The sequence below is a fragment of the Anomaloglossus baeobatrachus genome, chromosome 4, assembly GCF_048569485.1.
Source record: "Anomaloglossus baeobatrachus isolate aAnoBae1 chromosome 4, aAnoBae1.hap1, whole genome shotgun sequence".
NCBI classification, from domain to species: domain Eukaryota; kingdom Metazoa; phylum Chordata; class Amphibia; order Anura; family Aromobatidae; genus Anomaloglossus; species Anomaloglossus baeobatrachus.
This window is the reverse complement of record NC_134356.1, coordinates 681154312-681166979: the sequence shown is the minus strand read 5'-3', so window position 1 is coordinate 681166979 and position 12668 is coordinate 681154312. Positions and strand designations below refer to the sequence as shown.

The 12668-nt window shown below is 45.5% G+C and overlaps 1 protein-coding gene across 1 annotated transcript in view; it reads left to right on the top strand.

The window, feature by feature from the left end:
* Positions 1–12668, top strand: part of LOC142302123 (uncharacterized) — a 119637-nt gene that overhangs the window by 51463 nt on the left and 55506 nt on the right. The gene's annotated exons all lie outside the window — the stretch shown is intronic.

The following is a 12668-nucleotide window of genomic DNA, read 5'->3' as shown; positions in this document are numbered from 1 at the left end:
ATACAGAATAATGTCCCCACATAGCCCTCTATACAGAATAATGGGCCCCACATAGCCCTCCATACAGAATAATGCGCCCCACATAGCCCTCCATACAGAATAATGGGCCCCACATAGCCCTCCATACAGAATAATGGGCCCCACATAGCCCTCCATACAGAATAATGGCCCCACATAGCCCTCCATACAGAATAATGGACCCCACATAGCCCTCCATACAGAATAATGGACCCCACATAGCCCTCCATACAGAATAATGTGCCCCACATAGCCCTCCATACAGAATAATGTGCCCCACATAGCCGTCCATACAGAATAATGGACCCACATAGTCCTCCATACAGAATAATGGCCCCACATAGCCCTCTATACAGAATAATGGGCCCCACATAGCCCTCCATACAGAATAATGGCCCCACATAGCCCTCCATACTGAATAATGGGCCCCACATAGCCCTCCATACAGAATAATGGACCCCACATAGCCCTCCATACAGAATATTGTACCCCACATAGCCCTCCATACAGAATAATGGCCCCACATAGCCCTCCATACAGAATAATGGCCCCACATAGCCCTCCATACAGAAAAATGGGGCCCATATAGCCCTCCATACAGAATAATGGGCCCCACATAGCTCTCCATACAGAATAATGGCCCCACATAGCCCTCCATACAGAATAATGGGCCCCACATAGCCCTCCATACAGAATAATGGGCCCCACATAGCTCTCCATACAGAATAATGGCCCCCACATAGCCCTCCATACAGAATAATGGGCCCCACATAGCTCTCCATACAGAATAATGGCCCCACATAGCCCTCCATACAGAATAATGGGCCCCACATAGCCCTCCATGCAGAATAATGGGCCCCACATAGCCCTCCATACAGAATAATGGGCCCCACATAGTCCTCCATACAGAATAATGGACTCCACATAGTCCTCCATACAGAATAATGGGCCCCACATAGCCCTCCATACAGAATAATGGGCCCCACATAGCCCTCCATACAGAATAATGGGCCCCATATAGCCCTCCATACAGAATAATGGCCCCACATAGCCCTCCATACAGAATAATGGGCCCCACATAGCCCTCCATACAGAATAATGGGCTCCACATAGCCCTCCATACAGAACAATGGGCCCCACATAGCCCTCCATACAGAATAATGGGCCCCATATAGCCCTCCATACAGAATAATGGACCCCACATAGTCCTCCATACAGAATAATGGACCTCACATAGCCCTCCATACAGAATATTGGACCCACATAGTCCTCCATACAGAATAATGTCCCCACATAGCCCTCTATACAGAATAATGGGCCCCACATAGCCCTCCATACAGAATAATGCGCCCCACATAGCCCTCCATACAGAATAATGGGCCCCACATAGCCCTCCATACAGAATAATGGGCCCCACATAGCCCTCCATACAGAATAATGGCCCCACATAGCCCTCCATACAGAATAATGGACCCCACATAGCCCTCCATACAGAATAATGGACCCCACATAGCCCTCCATACAGAATAATGTGCCCCACATAGCCCTCCATACAGAATAATGTGCCCCACATAGCCGTCCATACAGAATAATGGACCCACATAGTCCTCCATACAGAATAATGGCCCCACATAGCCCTCTATACAGAATAATGGGCCCCACATAGCCCTCCATACAGAATAATGGCCCCACATAGCCCTCCATACTGAATAATGGGCCCCACATAGCCCTCCATACAGAATAATGGACCCCACATAGCCCTCCATACAGAATATTGTACCCCACATAGCCCTCCATACAGAATAATGGCCCCACATAGCCCTCCATACAGAATAATGGCCCCACATAGCCCTCCATACAGAAAAATGGGGCCCATATAGCCCTCCATACAGAATAATGGGCCCCACATAGCTCTCCATACAGAATAATGGCCCCACATAGCCCTCCATACAGAATAATGGGCCCCACATAGCCCTCCATACAGAATAATGGGCCCCACATAGCTCTCCATACAGAATAATGGCCCCCACATAGCCCTCCATACAGAATAATGGGCCCCACATAGCTCTCCATACAGAATAATGGCCCCACATAGCCCTCCATACAGAATAATGGGCCCCACATAGCCCTCCATGCAGAATAATGGGCCCCACATAGCCCTCCATACAGAATAATGGGCCCCACATAGTCCTCCATACAGAATAATGGACTCCACATAGTCCTCCATACAGAATAATGGGCCCCACATAGCCCTCCATACAGAATAATGGGCCCCACATAGCCCTCCATACAGAATAATGGGCCCCATATAGCCCTCCATACAGAATAATGGCCCCACATAGCCCTCCATACAGAATAATGGGCCCCACATAGCCCTCCATACAGAATAATGGGCTCCACATAGCCCTCCATACAGAACAATGGGCCCCACATAGCCCTCCATACAGAATAATGGGCCCCATATAGCCCTCCATACAGAATAATGGACCCCACATAGACCTCCATACAGAATAATGGCCCCACATAGTCCTCCATACAGAATAATGTGCTCCACATAGCCCTCCATACAGAATAATGGCCCCACATAGTCCTCCATACAGAATAATGGCCCCACATAGCCCTCCATACAGAATAATGGGCCCCACATAGTCCTCCATACAGAATAATGGCCCCACATAGCCCTCCATACAGAATAATGGCCCCACATAGTCCTCCATACAGAATAATGGGCCCCACATAGTCCTCCATACAGAATAATGGACTCCACATAGTCCTCCATACAGAATAATGGGCCCCACATAGCCCTCCATACAGAATAATGGGCCCCACATAGCCCTCCATACAGAATAATGGGCCCCATATAGCCCTCCATACAGAATAATGGCCCCACATAGTCCTCCATACAGAAAAATGGGCCCCACATAGTCCTCCATACAGAATAATGGGCCCCACATAGTCCTCCATACAGAAAAATGGGCCCCACATAGTCCTCCATACAGAATAATGGGCCCCACATAGCCCTCCATACAGAATAATGGCCCCACATAGCCCTCCATAGAGAATAATGGCTCCACATAGTCCTCCATACAGAATAATGGGCCCCACATAGCCCTCCATACAGAATAATGTGCCCCACATAGCCCTCCATACAGAATAATGGGCCCCACATAGCCCTCCATACAGAACAATGGGCCCCACATAGCCCTCCATACAGAATAATGGGCCCCATATAGCCCTCCATATAGACCCCACATAATTATTCATACAGAATAATGTACAGTATAGACAAGATACTGATTGGAGACCCATCACAGAGTCTTGAGATTTAAAAGCATATTAGGCAGATAGCAGGACATTGGCATCACTTATCCCCACCCCCATTTCCGCATACTGTATACATATGGTCCATGCCACATACAGGTTGTGGCCTTGGATTTCCATTTTAAAAAGTGAGCACACAGCGACTGAGCCTTCTACAGCAGCAAATTCATGCCGGAATAGTGCCCTAGTAATTTTTGTACAACCTGGTTGAGGACATGATCTGTGCAATGCACATCTGTGAGTGCCGCCATCGGGTTTGCACTGTTGTCACACATGGCCTTTCCTGGCTCCATGTTCAGTGGAGACAATCATTGATCAAACTTGGCCCAGATAGTAGTCCACAACTCTGCAGCTATTTGACTGCATTCTCCAATGCATATTACTTTTATCACTGCCTGATTGCGTTTAGTTACACACAGAATGTGGCCTGGCATTTCCATTTTAAAAATCAAGAGATTTATAGGTGACAGGATTAGGCAACACACCTGCCAATTCAGACAAGTGATTGGTGACCCATCTTGGGGTCTTAAGATTGAAAAATAATTCAGGCAGACAGCAAAACAGTGGCATCAACTGTTTCCCCAAAGTGTCTTGGCACTTCAAGGTGGTATGGTCCATGCAACAAACAGGAAGTGGACTGGCACTTTAATTTTAAAAATCAAAACGGGGATTACTAACAGGATTAGGCCTCTTGCTCCCACACCCCTGCCAGTACAGATAAGATACAATTTTTAAACCTTACTTGGAGTCTCCAAATCTCCAAAAATTTAAGTCATACAACAGGAAAAGTGGTAACAATAGGCACAAACTACAAATAGTGGAACGTTGCAACATGGATGCATGGGACCAGCCCTGTAACAAGGCCTGAACCAACATTTCTACCTTCACCAGAGACAGCAAGATGACAGAAAGACATAGGCTTCTTGCTTCCAGTCGATCTTTGGCACGATAGACAAAAGACATTGGGAGATCCCACTTGGAGTCTCTACATTTCCAAAAATTAAGGTCAGACAACAGGAAAAGGGGCAACAATTGTCACAGACTACAAATAGTCCAACGTCGCAACATGGATGTGTTGGACCAGCCCTGTAGCAAGGCCTGAACCAGCATTTCTACCTTCACCAGAGACAGCAAGTTCACAAACAGGCATAAGGCTGGCACCCCCAGACATCTGGCACTACACCATCACCTAATCTGCACAGTCTGGGACTGGGATGACAAAGTCATTGGACATCCATGACTTAATGGCACTTTACACACAGCAACATCGCTAGCGATGTCGCTGATGAAAGCACCTGCCCTCGTCGGTTGTGCATCACGGGCATCGCTGCCCATGGCGCACAACATCACTAGGCCCCATCAGACATACTTCCCTGCCTAGTGACGTCGCTGTGGCCGGCGAACCTCCTCCTTTCTAATCTGCGTCCTGCAACAGCAACGATAATTGGGATTAGAACGGCGTGTCAACGATCAACGATTAGGTAAGTAATTTTGATCGTTAACGGTCGTTCCTGCGTTTCACATGCAACAACGTCGCTAACGAGGCTGGATGTGTGTCACAAATTCCGTGACCCCAACAAAATCTCGTTAGCGATGTCGTTGTGTGTAAAGGGGGCTTTATTCATCTTTATGAAAGTTAGGTGTTCTTGATATTTAAAAACCTGTCAAGAAAACAGCAGTACAGTAGCATGAATTTCCACACTCCCCATAGAGTCTCTACACAGCAGGGATGTTTAGTTCATGCAACACACAGGCTGTGGCTCAGCATTTCAAGTTTAAAAATGAAGACATGCATGAGTGACATATGAAGGCCTTTTGCTCCCAGAAGCCTGGCACTACCCACAAGACACAACTTTGATACACATCTTGGAGTCTCGACATTTAAAAACCTTTCAGGCAAACAGCAGTACAGTAGCTTCAATTGCCACCCTCTCTATAGTATTTTTGCATGGCAGGGAGGTACGGTCCAGGCAACATGTGGCCCGGTATTTCAATTTTAAAAGTGAGCACACAGTGACCGTACCTTCTGAAGCAGCTCATCCAGGACATAATAGTGTCCTAGAAATTTGCATACAACAAGGTTGATCCATGCAGTGCACGTGATGTCACCCAGGCATAGTGCCACCACTAGGTTTGCACCATTATCGCTCATGGCTTTCCCTGGCTCCGGGTTCAGTAGCGACAGCCAATTATCAAACTTGGCCTGGATAGTGTTCCACAACTCTGTATCTGTGTCACTGAATTCTCTTAATTTAAGCAGTCCCAAAATTGCGTTTACTTACAGGATGTGGCCTGGCATTTAAATTTTAAAATTCAACAGATGCCTGAGTGACAGCCGTAGACCTCTTGTTCCCAGAATACCGGTACTACAGACAAAAGCAAACATGGAGACCCTACTTAGAGTTTCCACATTTCAAAAAAATAAGGTAATGCTACAGGAAAAGTGGCAAAAATTGGCACACAATATAAATAGGCCAAATAAGCAAGATGGCTGCATGGGACTGGCCTTAGAACAAGTCCTGAACCACCATTTCTACCTTCACCAGAGACAGCAAGATGACTGAAAGGTGTAGGCCTCTTGCTCCCAGACCACTGAAACTGCAGTCAAAAGAGAAGGTTGAAACCCGACTTGGAGTGTTGAGATTTAAAAACATTTCAGGCCGACAGCAGGACAGTAACATCAATTGCCCCCCCCCCATTTCATCATAGTGTCTTTGCACAATGATACGGTATGGTACATTAGACACACAGGATGTGGCTTGGCATTAAAACATCAAAAATCAAGAGATGCATGACAGACTGGCACAGCAGACAAAACAAACTTGGAGACCCTACTTGGAGTATCCTCATTTACAAAAAATAAGGTCAGGCAACAGGAAAAGTGGCAGCACTTGGCATACAATACAAACAGTCCAACAAAGCAATATGGCTGCGTGTGACCAGCCTTGGAAAAAGGCCTGAACCAACATTTCTATCTTCACCAGAGACAGCAAGATTACAAAAAAGTGTATGGCTCTTGATCCCAGAACACTGGCACAGCAGACAAAATACAATTTGGATATCTGTCTTAGAGTATTGAGTTTTAAAAATATTTAAAGCAGACAGCAGGATAGTGACATTAATTGCCCCCCACCCATTTTTCCCTAGAGTCTTTGCAGCAGGGAGGTGTGACGACATGGACTCTCATGGGTTAAAGTTTCTTAACATTCAGCCAGACGTATTGTTCTTTTGTGTATTACCTCATGTTTGCTTAGCTATTGTTTCTCCAGACCCTTCCCGTAATCATTGTAATGTAGTTGTGTATTGCTAATGTGATTACCTTAGTAGCCATTGTCTAGTCTGTGACTTGCAGATTTCATGTAGATATCCTCAGTCTTTCTACCCATGTCATTTAAATGAACATTATCCATGTAGCTTGAAATTCCTCCAATGGGAGAAACAATCTTGTCCAACCAATCCGATGAGGACGCAGTGTATCCAAGTGGAAGGCTGTGGCTATAAAAGGGATTTCTTTAAGTCACCAGGTTGTTGTTGTTGATGGATGTGCATGATCCAGTCTAAGCTCTTACGAGCTGGCTAGAGGATCAGGATACCTTGTGGCTTCAATCTAGGGACTTCGGTTCCGATTGGAGACCATATCCACAGTCTAAGGATTTCGACTCCGGCTGCCAGGATTATATCATCATACCAGAGACTACTTGAGGAGGAAACCCAGGTTGGGACAAATCGGTCACCTGGTACAGACTTTGCAGACCTCAGCCAGCTTCCTAAATCCGGCATTATTCCAGTCACGGTGGGTGCCCACCGAAAGTGGGGTGCTGCTGGATGGGAGTAATTAGCCCTGGAACCTCTGAGGCATGGACATTCTAAATCTCTGGTGAGCCAGCGGAAGGGTGAGACTCTGTTGCCTGTTACATTTGTGTGTTTTGCTGGTTATGTGTTATGTGCCGTTAATTTTTTGGGGATCCAATAAAGTCTTAATATTGTAATTCCCTCACCCTTTGTTGTCTGAGTAGTGCTCCGCCCACGGTTAAGGAGGTCGTGCGTTCAGTTGGGATGAGCCCTGAGCCACGCTGTCTTTCTAAAGGCGGCTGGTTTATCGGACGAGAGCACCCACTGAGCCCCGTGTCTCCACAGGAGGTATGATCCATTCAACACACATGATGTGGCTTTGCATTTAAATGTTAAAAATCAAGAGAATGACAGACCGTCGTAGGCCCCTTGCTCACAGAAGCACGTCACTACATCATCGCCTAGTCTGCACAGTCTGGAATTGGGGTGGCAAAGTCAGTGGACATCCACAACTTGTTCATCCTTATGAATGTTAGGTGGTCTATGCTTTCAGGGGCCAGCTGGATGCGCTTATCTATCAATACACCGCCAACAGCGCTGAACACACGTTCTGAGAGAATGCTGGCTGTTGGGCAGGCCATAATGTCCAAGGAGTGCCTGGTGAACTCCATCCACTCTTCCATTGTTGAAGACCAAAATGCAAAAGGGTCCAATCCACCCTTATGGCATTCATTTTAAGCTCTAGAACTCTAGATACTCTGGCACTATCCTTTGCAGTAACTCACTATGTGTCAGACTTCTACTGTCTGTTGCTGGTTCATGCGATGGTGTAAAAAATGTGTCCCAAAAATCACAGAAATTGCTTCTGCTACATGAACTGCCTCTGCTAATGTTTCTACATTAATGACGTGACGTTACTGTGGTTGGAAATTTAGAATGCACGCGGTGTGCCTCCTTGCTGTCTTGTGGAAAGGTACTGTTAAGATGGTCTACAAGCTTGTTTCGATACTCCAGCATCCGAGCCTCGCTTTCCACAGGTGGAAGCATCTTGCTAAATTGACTATTGTACCATGGATATAACAGAGTAGCAACCCAGTAGCCAGCACTATTTCTAATAGTAACGATACGGACATCATATTACAAACAGTGACGTAAGAAGGTGCTCATGTATTGGACGCTTCCATTTGGTCCAAGAACATGTTGTATTGGTGGCGCGATAATGCTCAAGTTTGACTCCTCCATCCCCTCCCACCAACCATGGACAAAACACATGAGGTTAATTATGTTTTTCGTCTCCGGCGTTTTTTGCACCCATCACCTCTTTCTCCTCAATTTGTTCCTCGGCTCCTTCACTACCAGTATGTCTGTTACCATGAGCCCACCTCCACTGATAGACCACACCATCCTGTGACACCCACCACTGCGATGACTGTCCAGGCTTTACAGGAAATAGTATCCCTTCATCATCCTCCTTTGCTTCCTTCTCTTCCTCTGGGACCTCCACCTCCTCCGGCAGACTATTCAATGTGTGCTCCAACTTGTTTTTTTGGGACTGCTTTGATAGTGGTTTAAGCTTAATGTATGGTGCAATTCAGTGACTTTAGCCTATAGAGATGTAGATTAGAAAAAAACAAAAAAGCCAGCACTAAATGTGCACTTCAGCACTAAAAATTCCAACTCTATATATTATAAATTTGAGATTTTTGGCAAAAATTGCAATTTCTTGAGCTACCCCGCCACGTCACAGCAAATCTCTTGGGGCAGTCCTACACTAAAATATTTTTTATAAAATGTGCCATACGGCCTCACATATGAAATAGTAGAACTGCTCTTAGCAGCACTCACCTGGTGTTTTTCCATCCCGTACCCATGACTGAGTCATGGCTGTGGGCGGGACAGGTCCGAGCAAATGCTGCATGAAGTAAATAGCCTGTGGACAAAGCCTGATGACTGAATGTGAACAGTCACCAACCACCAAAATCTAGAGAGGTGGAATACATCCCAAATTGGGGTGCATAGCGAGGTGGGGTCAGCCACCGACCAATTCAATGAAGAAAAAACAAAAAGCCAGCACTAAATGTGCACTACAGCAGTAAAAATTGTAGAGATGTAGAATTAGTAGCTTAGGGCTACAGACGTAGGCCCTGACTTGTCAATATCCTTTCCCATATTGGGTAACAAGGGCCACATGTTAGTAGAAGGAGTGTTATTTCCTTGAAGTCTGGTATACTGAGAGTTTATTGATTGCTGTGTTTGAGAACTAAAGATTGCAATTCTTCAATTGTGATAAGCTTCCCCTGTATTTCCCTACCCCCTGACTGTGTGTTAATAAATTTGGTTACGTCATCACTGTGTCTTCCTTCTCTGTGCACTGCATCTGGATCTTGCACTCATTACACATACAAGGCACATGTGAGAAGTTGACCAGGCTTATGGCCACTAAAAGGTTTGCATCATTGTAGCACACAACGTTCCCTGGCTCCAGGTTCAGTTGAGACAGCCATTGATCAAACACGGCCCGGAAAATGGTCTACAACTCTGCAGCTGTGTGACTGTGTTCTCCAATGCATAATAATTTCAGCACTGCCTTGGCTGAGCTGTATGAAGGTGGGGGGATGCTCTCTGCACTCTTGGAATGCATGTTACATTAAGAGAGGTTGAGGGTGCAGGTGGGGGGCCTTGAGGAGGTGGTAGATCCAGAGGTTTGTCCCACAAGCCTGGGGGATTTCAATATTTGGGAAGCAGCCTCTTTCCCACCAGCCCCAACAGCCACCAAAATAACCTAATGCCCAGTTAGCGAGATGCAACGCCCTTGGTCATGCTTGCTCATTTAGGTGTCAGTGGGAAAATACACCCTGGGAGGTAGAGGGTTTTTAAAGGAAAAAGTAATCTTGGCTGCAACTTGATGGTGTAGCGCAGGCAGAGCTTTATTAGAAAAGTAATGGCAACTGGGCAACTGGTACTCAGGAACTGCAATGGCCAGTGGGTTTCAGAAACCGTCCGTATCCCCCAGGCAGAAAGGCAGCATTTCCATGGACTACAGTTTCTATATGGTGAAGTTCAAACACTTTGCTTTGCCATGTGTGGGAGGAAATGTTTTTTTACATGACCAACACTGCAGGACTTGGGGCCAGTTGCTGTGCTGAGAGAGGGTGGTATAAGGTGTACACGACCAACTAGTGGACTGTGAGTGAGGTGTAGGGGGAGATGTAATGCTGGTTTGAGAATCATGTGGTGTGCTCGGTGTCTCATATGGATCAAAAACACTAGACATGGTCACTTCTGTAAAACCTGATGAACCCTCACTCAACCTGACTGTAGAGGATAAACAAGAGGAGGTGCTAGGGTTGGAGAACTTTGTTAGAATAGTTTCAACAGTGATGCAGGAGGAGGAAAAAGAAGCAAACGAGGTTGATTTGATGGCCAGTGGTTGGATAGGCATGTTAATATGCTTTTTAGTGCAGTGAGATTCCCACAGTATTGAATTTTGGTTGCACATGTGCCTGTTCATGCATGTAGTAGTCAAATTATTAGAATTTTTTACTCTACTGAGTTGTTGATTACAATGCTGGCAGATAACAAAAGTTGGATAATCTTTTTTGGCTTTAAAAATGGCCTAGGCTAGGAAAACCTTTCTGCAAATTGCAGACCACTGATGGTCACAGCAAAAGTTGTGGCTGAGGATGCAGTGCTTCTCATGGTTGCATCAGTATGTGTTTTTGTGGGATTCACCACCATAACAACCTTGCCTTCCTCCTCCTCATCTGCGGAGCTACTCAGCTGTAAGCCTTTGGGTTCAGAGCAAGTGGGATCTACAACTTCATCCTCATTCTCTATGTTGCCCCCCTCCTCCTATTCCTGACCTCACATCACAGGACAGTACACATGCACTACAGTTATCAGCATCTCATCACCTTCACCTCTACCTCCGGAGATTATCCGTTGACGAGTGTCAGGATTTTGCTTGGACCTTACTTTATCCAGGCCATCATCCAACTCACAAATATTTAGGGCATTGGTGCAGATGCTTTCCACTTCTTCAATCTTGGAATTTTTGGAGCTGACCTGTGATGTCCATGCAATAGAATGTGTGAACAGTTTTTGAGATCTGCATATGTATGTATTACCAAAGTCAGTTTGCCAGTTGGAGATTTGTGATGAGGGCTCAAACAAGTGTAATTGGAGTGGCACCTCTGAGGAATGAACTGTGTAGGATGTTTAGGTGTGGTAATAGGAGGAGAGGTCACTTGATGCAGCACTTGCCATCCACTCCTGCACCTGCTGTTTATCAGCTTCAGTTGGAAATTGAAGCAATGTGTAGCTGTCAAAAAAATCTAGTGTAGTAAGCTGTCCAATAACGGAAGTTGTTCTCATTTCTCCTGGAATAGCATGAGCCGGTGTTTGCTCACTAAAACTGTGACTAACAGAACTTCTCACATGTACGCCCCCAACACCCCACCTATTCCCTATTCCACGACAACCTCGTTGTGATTTACCATTCATGGTTGATGTACCCTTCCCCTTTCAAAAAGATGTTTTGCAAACCTATGCCCACACCTGTCAGACACCTGACACAAAAGATAAATTATTTGTTTCCTGCCTCAGTTAATGTTATGAAGGCGCTAAAAAGTAACAATACCTACAAATTCGTTTCACTGCCTAATTTGGAGCAGACACGGAAAATTGCCAAGAAGACCTTTTTAGCTTCTTCAATAGCACATTTTCAGCAGGCACTAAAACAATACCTATAAATGTGTTTCACTGCAGAATATTGAGGAGGCAATTAAAATTGCCAAGAACAACTTTTTAGCTAGTTGGCTAGAAAATTTACAACAGGCCAGGCACGGCTAACTAGCAATACCTATAAATGTGTTTCACTGTGGAATTTTGAGCAGGCAACTAAATTTCCAAGAACCACTTTTTAGATACTTCCCTAACTTTTTATTCCAGGCACTGTTAACTAGTAATACCTATAAATGTGTTTACATATTTTTGAGCAGGCAGTAATACACAGCAATACCTATTTAGATGCTTCCCTGGTTTAGCAGGCACAACAAGTACCAATCCCTATTTCTATCATGAAATTTGCCGATTTGTGGCACACACACACCTTTCCCTACACTGCTCATACCTATTGTAAACTATTGTTCTCCTATCTATCTCATCTACCTAGCATTAAACCCCTAGCTAAGCTCACAGTATGGTATCACCGGCAGAAGCACCTTCCTTAGCGAGTAATATTCATAAAATGGCGCCAACACAAAAAGTCCACAATTTGTATGCAGATGGACATGTGAATTAGGCAGCCAATCACAGAAGCCCTTGTGTCTGAATCTTGTGGATGTTTGCTGCACCATGATTGGTTGCAGGAACATATAGAAATAAAGTTAAGAAGAAAAAAAAAGTCACCACGCGCCAAAAGGCTTCTCCTGGGTCCCCACCCCCTCCACTGATTTTACACATCTACCTGGCTTCAGACAGGACCACAATGTTATTACAAAAGCAATTTTTGGAAATGTGGTCAGTGTTTATGGGCT